We start from the raw sequence: 11,488 nt of genomic DNA on the forward strand, positions 1-11,488 counted from the left end.
GTTACTCTGCCTCCCCGCAGCAGCCTTTTTATCAACGTTGAATGTGACCAAGATGTCCCCGATGCTGTAATTGCAGAAGTAAATTTGTCCCTACTTTTTGCACAACAAATCTGTGTTGCCCGAGGTATTGTTCAGCCCATTAGAAAGCAGGCTTGCCTATTAGTCACGAATTTCAGCGAGGAGTATCGCCATCTTACCAAACACACTGTGATCGCATACCTTGAGGATATTGCCGACGTCCCTGGTCCCTCAACATTATCTGCTCTTTCGTCGTGCAACGATTCCGCCATGACATTTGCAAGCACTCTCGACGTAAACCAGGGTCTACCGTCTGCACAACGGGAACGTCTTTTGAAGCTGCTCGGCTCATTTCGGAACTGCTTCGCTACGACTTCGAAAGTTAACCAAACACCGCTTGCCAAGCATCGTATCATCACCGAGCCTACCGAGAGACCCATTCGACAGCATGCCTACAGAGTCTCGCAAAAAGAACAAGAAGTTATACGCCAACAGGTCCAGCAGATGCTCAAGGACGATGTCATCCAGCCATCGACCAGTCCCTGGGCGTCCCCTGTTGTGTTAGTAAAGAAAAAAGATGGTACTCTGTGATTTTGCGTTGACTACCGAAAGTTGAATAAGATCACGAAGAAAGACGTGTATCCTTTACCACGAATAGACGACTCGCTGGACCGCATTCGCAATGCTCGTTACTTTTCTTCCATGGATCTACGCAGCGGCTATTGGCAAATATCTGTTGATGAGTGCGACCGCGAATAGACCGCCTTCATTACTCCTGACGGACTCTACGAGTTCAAGGTCCTTCCCTTCGGCTTATGCTCGGCACCAGCTACTTTTCAAAGAATGATGGACACGCTTCTTTCTGGGCTAAAATGGCAATCGTGTCTTGTCTACCTTGACGATGTGGTCGTCTTCTCGGACACGTTTGAGCAGCACATCCAGCGCTTACAGGCAGTTCTTCAGGCGATTAGAACAGCTGGACTTTCTCTCAAACCTGAGAAATGCCACTTTGCATTCGAGAAACTGAAATTTCTTGGTCACGTCGTCAGCCACGCCGGTATACATCCAGACCCTGAGAAAACGAAAGCTGTTGCCGCATTTTCTGTCCCAACGAACAAGCGCGACCTCCGCCGATTTCTGGGACTCTGCGCATATTACAGACGCTTCGTCAAAGGCTTTTCTAAAATCGCTGAACCGCTAAATGAACTTACGAAAGACGGCGTACCGTTTATTTGGGGCCATGATCAGCATCACGCCTTTGACACGCTACGAAATCATCTCCAAGCCCCACCTGTACTCGGTCACTTTGACGATAACGCTGCCACAGAGCTACACACGGATGCCAGCAACGTCGGACTTGGAGCTGTACTGGTTCAATGGCAAAATGGCGTAGAGCACGTGATTGCCTATGCAAGTCAAACACTATCATCTGCAGAGAAAAACTACTCTGCAACAGAAAGGAATGCTTAGCCGTTATTTGGGCTATAACAAAGTTTCGCCCTTATTTATACGGTCGACCATTCAGTGTAGTTGGCGACCACCATTCTTTATGCTGGATAGCCAACCTCAAAGACCCTTCCGGTCGTCTAGCACGCTGGAGCTTTCGGCTGCAAGAATTTGACGTTACAGTCATTCACAAGTCAGGACGCAAACACACTGATGCTGACTGTCTCTCACGTGCACCAATTGGAAGTACGAACGCGGACGTTGAAGAGGACAATACATCCCTTTCCTCTGTGTCAGCAACCGACTTGGCTCAACAACAACGCGACGACATGGAGCTAAGCCCGCTGATTGACTACCTCGACGGCCGAAAACGCAGCCTTCCTCGAAACTTCGCACGTTCGCTGGCCTCGTTCTGCATCAGGGATGGAGTCCTCTATAAGAAAAATTTCGACCATACCCAGGCTACTTACCTACTGGTTGCGCCGACCTCGCTTCAGGACGGTATTTTACATGCTTGTCACGACGAACCATCATCCGGACACCTTGGCTACAGGCGCACATTGGAAAGAATTCGCCGCTCATACTACTGGCCCCGCCTCGCGAAGACAGTCAAGCAGTACGTCCGCACATGCCGCGACTGTCAACGCCGTAAGACTCCACCTGTCCGACCAGCAGGACTACTACAGCCTATCGTCACGCCGAAGACACCATTCCATCAAATTGGCATTGACTTGCTCGGCTCATTTCCCACCTCTTCGTCTGGAAACCGGTGGATTGTGGTTGCCACCTATTACTTAACGCGTTACAGTGAAACAAAGGCCCTGCCCAAAGCTACCGCAGCCGAAATCGCACAGTTTTTTTGTCACCAGCATCGTACTTCGTCATGGAGCGCGAGCGGTAATAATTACTGATCGTGGTACATCTTTCACCGCAGAGATGCTTCAAGAAGGGCTGAGACTAAGTGGTACAGAACATCGGAAAACCACGGGTTATCACCCCCAAACAAATGGACTCACTGAACGGTTGAACAAGACCATTGCAGATATGCTATCAATGTATGTGGCCGTTGATCACAAGAACTGGGATGATATACTCCCTTACGTAACTTTTGCTTACAATACAGCAGTCCAAGAGAGTACAGGTTTCACCCCATTTCGCTTAGTTCATGGTCGAAAGGTCACTACAATGCTCGACGCAATGCTCCTTCCCAACAACTTGAGCATGTTCAACACGGACGCTGCATTGTTCGCTCAACGCGCCGAGGAGGCCCGTCAACTCGCCCGATGCCGTATTCAGGCTCGCCAAACTGCCGACGCACACCGCTACAACCTTACACACCGAGAGGTTACCTTCAAACCAGGTGATGAAGTTTGGGTGTGGACTCCCATCCGACAGCGTGGTCACTCTGAGAAGTTGCTTCGGCGCTACTTCGGCCCTTACAAAGTTCTGCGCCGACTCAGTGACGTTACGTATGAAGTTCTCCCTGAGGGCGCCTTAAGACGTTCCCGTCGGTTTCCACAAAGTGATGTGGTGCACGGGTCAAGACTCAAGCCATATTTCTCACGTCATACATCGAACTTGGACTAACTTATCATGCAATGACTATTTTTTTGTCACTTTGGTTTTTTTTATTGTCTCTTGTACTTACTCCTTTCTTTATTGAGTACTTCTATGACGCCAGCCCATTTTTTTTCCCTTACGACGGAGTTGTTGGGTTCTATGATAGCATCTTTTCTTTTTAATTTTTTTCTCAACGCTCATTACCAGCATCGAGCCGATGCTTTTCGAGGAGAGGGAGTAATGTCACAAGTAATGGGTATGAGCCATCAACTGTAGGTGGAATCCTTTGGAAGTGAAGAAAGAAGAGGGCTTTTTTGCGTCCTGGTCTGAGGGCAAGCAAGACGTCGTTTCGTCGCTGTCTGTAATTACGTTCTTGGCAATATTCTATATACGTTTATAAGAAAATTCCTTTCGATCGTTGTCACGGGCTTATCTTTACCAAAAAAAAACAGTGCCTGCAATGGTAGCGATGAGCACAACGGTTTGTCCTTGGTAAGTTTTCCGGGAAAGAAAACAGCGTTATTATGGCATAGTTTCGAAGATGACTTTTTCGAACCAAGCGGTCAATACATGAAAACGGTCACGGCAGGACCTGTTTTCACTGACCGGCATCCATATCTCCCTCTTTGAGTAACTGACCCACTTCCGTTATATTTGGGGCCTCAAGCGTGGAAACTGCAAATTAGAAAAAAAAACGCCAAGTCTGTACGGAAGGCGCAGCAGAGACACAGTGAAAGCTAGAAGAGCCGCCTTTCATGGCGTTTTCAAAACACTCATTGGGTATTTACTGCAAGCACACTTGCTTGATACCCACTAGGGCATTCACAAAAAACTTTTGGGTAGTAGGCCGGCATTTGCTATGCTATTTTTAGTTATTCTTCTAGGAAGCGTGGTATCTGCTGAGCGTTTGCAAGGAATTTCGTGCTAAATGTTAATGCACTGGCTGACGAAGATGAGGAATTGTGGCTGAAGTGTCAATGCGCCACTGTTAATAGGGAAACAAGAACAATCTTTCGTAATGTGTTGGAGCATTGAACGGCCCACTCTTTACGCTATTCGCATTGGGCGCAACAACTGGTTCTTCTTACGCTGTTTTAAAACGCTTCATAAGTCGTATTATCGTGACTGCTTTCCCGACATCAAGCCTGCCTAAGGCAAGTTTTCAAACAAGTCACAAGCACCGGCGTAGCGCAGTGGTAAAATACTGTGCTGGCACCGCGCTGACCAGCTGGTGCTTTTGACTTCTTGGCAAGCTCCGTGGTAGAATACTGGGCAGTTTCCCAGCAGACCTGGGTTTCGGGCCCCACTTTCTCATTGGTGCTTGATTTTTTTTTCTAACTTTGCGCGATGTGGTTACGGACACTGGCGGTGGCGACGGCCGCGGCGGTGGACAACTGCGCGTGACCCGAGTTTTGATCCCATAACAGCTTTTGCAGTAAAAAAAAAGCACCTTACGCATGCCTTGTTGAAAACAGCCGATCAACTGCGACAATTTCCTCGCAAAATGTGTAAATAGTAACATAATTTTGAGGCACTTACCGTCGTGAAATGTCTTCACGACGACATTTCCTATCACAGCATATCCGCGGAGTGCATGATAATTGGGGAAGGGGGGGGCATTTGCCAGTCCGTCGGTGATTTCGTCCACGCATTCGTTCTTGCCTCCGTCCATCCATGCGTCCGTCCATGCGTTATTCCGTGTGTCCGTCCATCCATGTGACCGTCCGTGCATCCGCTCATCCATGCGTCAATCGATCCGTATGACCGTCGGTGCATTTGTCCGTCTATGCGTCCCAGCATGCGTCCATCCGTCCATGCGGCTGTCCCTCTGTCTGTCTGTCTGTTCGTCTATCCGTTCATCCGCCCCTCTGTCTGTCTGTGCGTTCGTCTATCTGTGTGTCCATCCGTCCGTCCGTATATCTAGTGAACACTCCAAGTAAAGACGTGTCACATCTTTTCATCATGTATTAATCATATACAAGTGCTGCCATCCAACGGACATTCTATGGTCCACTCTTTCGGGTATGTGCCACTGGTGGCTACATACACGATCGGAAGATGGAAAGACCAAAACCATAGAGAAATAAAAAAAAGGTTAAGAGTGGACACTCCCGTAGACCCCAGCGGCCCAATCGACCCTAGCACTCCTGGTGGTTGGTGAGACAAAGTGGCGTGCGCTTCCTGTTTCGGTTTCACTGGCGCAATTTTTGAATTACTTTGCGTAACCGACGCTTTTTGGCTATGACTAAACTTCATGATTTTAGACCACTTTTCATCGCCCAAATGGATATTTTTTGTAGGTCGTTTTGATTTAGCGATTCCCTGTTTTGTTTTGTTCAGTGGTTCGTGCGAATTGGTCGTGACGTATTTTTATTTCGATTAAGTTATAATAAAAAGAGATGCAGGTAATGATAATTCACTGCGGTTTTATTCATCGCGCTTGTGTTTTTCTTTTTGAACAAGTGATCAATGTATATATCAGTCAAAGAGACAGAGTATCCGCAATGTTTTATTCAAAGGCAGGGTAGAGTCTGAGAATATAAAAAGCACAATATGACAAAGGTAGACAACAAATGCATCTCGCCTTACAAATAAATTGTACCAAATACAGAGAGAACACAGACAACGCACACATCGCTAGAGTTGGCAGAAGCCGAGAAGCTGGTGAAGTATGACACACCGGGCCAGTGGGTAAGTAAGGATTTATGGCAAAAACACAGCGCACAATGCTGATGAAGAAGGAAGAAGTGACATATACACAGCAATGAAGTCGCGAATCACGCCTGGGGTTAACCGAAATAATGCATAGAAAAGAAGAGCGCACAGAAACCACACTACACAGTATAGCAGAAAGGCAAAGGTGCAGTGTGCTGGCTGTGCTTAAGAACAGCTAGTCCAAAATGAAAAAAGCAGACTTGATGCCTGCTTGTCCTCAGAAATGTAGGGCTTTGCAGCTTGCTCACTACGTGAAAGACAAACTTTATGCTACAACACTGGCAGGTCTTGTGGCTCTTCTTATGCGTCGCCTTCATCAAAAACTTATTAGATCCCAAGTGATTTGCGTCTGGGTGTTGCTGTGACGCTTGCGAGCTAAAATAGATTGTAGTCATCACTTATTCAGAATTGTGGACCTTAATTGGTGCTACGAGAGCGGTATTACAGGGCTAATAAATAGCAGAAGGAAACCACTTTGGCTCATTATTTTTCACAAAGGCTCTACATCGTACGTTATCACTCGCAAGCTATATAAAAATAAAATGGCAGCGTCCGCAGCCCCATCAAACGCTACAAGTTTGGGTATTCTTTTGAAAATTTTGATGGGCGAGATGAGGAGGTTGATGAAAAGCTAAAATACGAAAAGTGTGATAACGTGAACCGTGCCCACTTCATACCGTGTTCCTTACCCGCTCGAAGACATTTCAACAAGCGGTTTTGTTATCGATATATTACTTGAGCTGGAGAGATAAAGCATACACAGTGACCAAGCGACCCACAGTAAAGTGTACAGTTCGCCCGCATTTGCTACAAAAATACAGACAGGATACCCAACATTCCTTTTAAGGTTATGCAAATCACTTCGACCGAATACACAGTGCCCCTGCTCCTCATAGCGGGTAACCAAAACAATGTATGCAACGAAGGAGTAGTTAGTCCAGTTGAACTGAATATAAGCATATAAGACCAGAATGAAGTCTGCTGTAACGAAGTAATAACATGACAAAGCTATAGCAGGATTCGGCTCAACTTGAATACTTTAGTGTAAACCCGCCGCTAATTGCTAACCTTTGAACTCGTCAAGCAGTATGCTTGAGATTGAAGACTGGAACATAACCCTATCTAAGTTTCGGTTCACAAAACGCACATGCCAACATAAACGAACCCGGCAAAACATTTTCAGAAACTTCGCGCGACACCCAGCAGAGCAGAATTGAAAATCGCCAACACTTGACAGATGGTGATTCAAAACATCGCACACTTTCAGGTGATGTGCAGTGGCCTCAATCATGGCAAGAAAGTGAGATTCAAGTTGTTGTACGTATGCAAAAGCTGCTTCTGATGGCACAGTGAGATTTCCAAAAAGTTTGCTGGGGACGTGGTATGCTTTGAGCATTGTGAAATACTGGTGGGTCCGCTGTGCTGCTACTTTGGCTTGCAGATGTTTAATGGTTTGCTTGTACTTCATTGATGGAGACATTGTCGCTGGCACACAGGAACGCACTGCAATAAACAAAAAAATGGATGTAAAAGCGAAGAACAACTAATCCCATACGAGCACTTTCCTCGCTCTTTCAGACCCAAGGTGCACAACTTTCTGCGGTGCAAAGTTTTCGATTCCACTACCTAAAAACAAACCATTCACAATGTTGACAATGCACAAAAAAATGAAAATCACTGAGAGCCCACCCTTGCATTTTGTAAGTGCACAAGTAGTGTCCTTTTGAGGATAGTTTTTTCAGAATGTCCTAAACATAAAATAGCACATTAAAAACAGCTGCAATAAAAGCATAGTCAACCTTTTTCTCTGGGGCACTCAGGCGTGGAGCTGTTAGCGGAGACATCTTCTGGAGGGTCTTGTGAAGCTTGTTCAGTGCCTCGGACAGTGCTGTCGGAGCAATCTTGCGAGCGGCCTGCGGAAGTCTCTATATCAATCCACTCTGGTGTTGAAGTGAACATACAACTTACCGGCCACACAAGTTCCTTTTGTGACAGCTGAACGACTGGTTAAGGTTTTCTCCGGCAAGACAAAGTCAGCGGAAATTCACCAGCTACAACGGAGCTGCCACCTGCAGAGGTTTGGTCAACAATCAATTTGGGTAAAAAAAAAAAGAAATAGCGACACTGAACGCACCCTGCTCATCGGGGCACCTCAATGTGTGGGAGCCGCTTTTTGAAGCCTCTACCGCAGGTCCTGCAGAAATGAAATTACAACAATGTGTCAGTAAGAGGCTTAAAATAACACAAACTGAAGCTCATCCGCACCTGTCAGTGCAGCTTCTGCAGTCATGTCACAGTCACTATTTGAAGCGACGCTCGGAGAACGTGCATATATGTGCAGTTGGTACAAGTTACAAAGCTTGTAGCATGGGGAAACTTAAACAGCTCTTTCAAACGCATAAATTGGTCGAACGTGGAAGAAAAGAGAAGGCACCAACTAGGAAACAAGTAATTTGTGATTTTTGGAATTATCAACAGTGCCAGCTTTCACCGATGAAAGGTATATGTACATGTGCACTCAGGCTTGAAGATAACGTGAAATGGCCCTTTAAAGTCTTTCAAAACAAGTTGCGCAGGTCAAGAGCATCAAAAAACGACAGAAAAGTAAAGCTGCTGTTAGAAAGGTAACAGCCCACAATTCACAAAATTTGAGACTTTCCAAGTGTTACTTCTATAGTGAGGTTTCTCCATCGGCTACAAAGATCTTCGCGGTTAACTGTCGCCCCTGATTCAATACAAGTGGCTGCTATTGCACATATTTGAGTTTCAGTCAATCACTTACATGGTGCAGCTGGTTGCACACTGGGAACAGCCATTCTTGTAAGCCTTGTGTGCCCAGGGTCCATGAAACTTTGAGCAGTAAAATGGTCGCTACAAACCCTGTACGTTGCGTACAATAGGCTGGCCAGCTTACTCAGGAGATCATCGCGTCCAGCATACTGCATCCATGCTTGCATCCTGCATTGGCAATGAACTATCAGCTGAAAGGGGAAGTGCTTCAATAGTGATTTTTTATTGTTACCCTCACTGAGCAAGTTCGAACAGTAAGCCTAAAGACATGCAAACCATACAAAAGCTTTAACACACCTGCCGTCCCGTGGTATGCGGAAGAAACTCGTCCCAGGCTTCTTGTGGGTTCTGCCATTGTTGAAGCACCACGATACAAAGCAGTAGCTGCCGTAGCTTGGACCGCCGGACGGCATGGGATCAACGCGGTCTGAAAATGTTAGTAAGTGGATGCTTCGCTGTCAAATTACGAAAAAGATATGTGCACGTCATAAGTGTACCAACAAATCCCTTTGAATGATTAGCTAATCGATGCACAATACAAAACCAGTGATACATCTCTGACCCATAAAACTCTGACTTACAAAGATATACGTCAAGACCACGTACAAAGATCTTCAGAAGTTTCCAGGCCGCTATCCCTTGTAATGCAATGGTATCGCGGCCTGGGAACTTTAGAACACCTTCGTACGTACGCAGTATCAGCAGTACATTGGGAAGAAAAATCGTAGTTGAAATTTGTGCGGTAAAATTATATTGGAAACGTAAAAAAATTTGTGAGCAGCTTGCACTAGTGGCACAAGGCTAGCGAAGAAACGAAGGTGATGGCCACTTGACTAGTCCAGATTTGCCTCCGGCACACCAAGAATTATTCGTGTTCCGAGCCTTCGGGAAACGCGTCGTGAAGCATGCGAGGCCCAGCGAACGCTTCTCAATATTTTGCACCGAGCCACCGAGCCTATGACCTAGCTGCCTAGCTATGCTCAGCGCACAGACGCTCGCGTCCGTGGCAGACGCAGCACGCGTCGCCTCGGCTTGACGCCGTGCCGCCTTTGCTATACTGCATACGTTGCACAATGTTCCCGTCTAGCCGCCGCATAAAGCCACAAATTTTCTTTTCAGCGAACCTCCCAGTCCTTACAAGCTTCAGAAAAAGGTTACAACTGCGTGAATGAGACGCCACGTAAGAAACAAACTCGCACACACGAAGCGCAACGTGTGTGTGTGCATCTTTCTGTGTTTGTTGCATGGTGTCTTATTCGCGCAGGTGTAACCGTTTTCTGAAAAAAGACGTCATTCAACAAGCTTCGCTTGAAAACGTGCCTCACCTGTTATCTCACGCACGAAAACGCCGACGCAGCCGACGTTGACGAAAGCGACGAAAGCTTCTCGCTGTCAGTCATGCATGGGCTTGTTGCTCGGTAGATGGTGTTCATGACAGTACGGCTGAAGAAAAATAATCGCGTAAGGTGTGTTGAATAAATTGTTTTTATGTATAAAGAACATACCAAGTTTGGGCGTATATCTATTATTTTGTGAAAACAATTCCGTTGCATTGATTATAACTGTTTATTTTTTTGCGCTTGCGCCCTCTGACGTTTGGTGAGAGCACAGGTTCGTTACGTAATCGTGACGCACTTCCTGAGGCCAGGTTTCGCGGAGTGTCCTCTCTTGTCTTCTTCTTTCTCTATGCCAAAACCAAGGAGCTTCGCCCTTAAAAGAGAAGCCATCGTGGCGGCAACGGGCGACTTGCTATGGCGGTGGTTTTCGCGACACCAGCGGCGGCTTCAACCACGCTCGCTCGCTCGGTGCGCTATCCAGGTGTGTTAATAACACATGCGTTTAAAAAAGTGGGTAACTATATCAAGTACTAGGTACTCAACTATGGGAGAGCACAGAGCCGTCCCGTCAGCCTCAGCAGCAAGGAGAAGTTTATTGACTTCCAACCAAGGATAAAGTACATGACAAAAACATCGAGCTTCACGACTACAAAGGGTGCATGCACAATCAGGAAAGCACCACTACCGAGGTACAATGTATGGGGGGGAAAGTACCCCTCTATTTACTGTACAGCGCGTGGTGCTCCAGCAGGCTTAATCTTGCACGGTGGTAGGTCTTCTCAACACGCGATTGGAACAAGTAGCGACTTAGCGCTGTACAACTCTAGGTATTATTACTTTTTTGTCGCCTGAAACAATGCTGCTTTCGTACACGGTAAGTGGATGCCCGGAAGTATAAAAGAGGCCTTGAGGCTGGGGGGGGGGGTACAAGGGAGGGGGGGGGGGTCTTGTCTCCTTCCAAATAAGGCATCAGCAACGATCTGCGCGTAAAAAAACTGACTGAAGGCGCCAATCAATGAAGAAGGCGCTATACAAAAATTAACTCAAGTGTCGACCAGCACACTTTTCCCGAATCGATTACAAATAACAACGACAATGGGGTGATGAAATGAAAAAGGTGATACAGATATACATACATATATATAAGTATATATATATATATATATATATATATATATATATATATATATATATATATATATATATATATATATATATATATATATATATATATATGGCATGGTGGCGAAAATGGCCGTAGCGTTGCAATAAGTCAAGTAGATCCTCCAAGAGAACGGTAACAACGGAAGTGTTTAATTCGACAGTTTCGGCCAGAGTCTGGCCTTCATCAGGAGTCATGGTACATTCTGTTTGCGCTCACATTTATAGTATTTTGGGTAAAAAATGAGAGGGAAGGAACGAAAAAAAAAACAGAAAGAAAGAAAGAGTTTGAAAAACGAGAGAGGAAAGGATATCCAGAAAGTTCCAGGTTCCACTGTGCTTCGCGAGTGGCGTCGTCAGTGTGTATTTTCTTAGTATTGCGTTCAGTGCAGTTTGGTGGCGGTCCCTTTATTGTAGACGGGGCCTGGCTAAGGTAAGGGCTTGCGTGTCGCGAAAAATGC

General features: G+C 46.2%; 1 long non-coding RNA gene across 1 annotated transcript; it reads right to left on the reverse strand.

Moving 5' to 3' along the window:
* Positions 1-5,645: 5,645 nt before the first annotated feature.
* On the reverse strand, positions 5,646-8,673 carry LOC142768733 (uncharacterized). The gene is made up of 4 exons (XR_012885417.1): positions 8,522-8,673; positions 7,708-7,933; positions 7,539-7,652; positions 5,646-7,242 (listed from the first exon to the last, which is right to left on the reverse strand). It is a non-coding gene; the product is annotated as an uncharacterized LOC142768733 (long non-coding RNA).
* Between the last annotated feature and the right edge of the window lie 2,815 nt (positions 8,674-11,488).

This window comes from Rhipicephalus microplus, chromosome 8 (genome assembly GCF_043290135.1).
Source record: "Rhipicephalus microplus isolate Deutch F79 chromosome 8, USDA_Rmic, whole genome shotgun sequence".
NCBI lineage: Eukaryota > Metazoa > Arthropoda > Arachnida > Ixodida > Ixodidae > Rhipicephalus > Rhipicephalus microplus.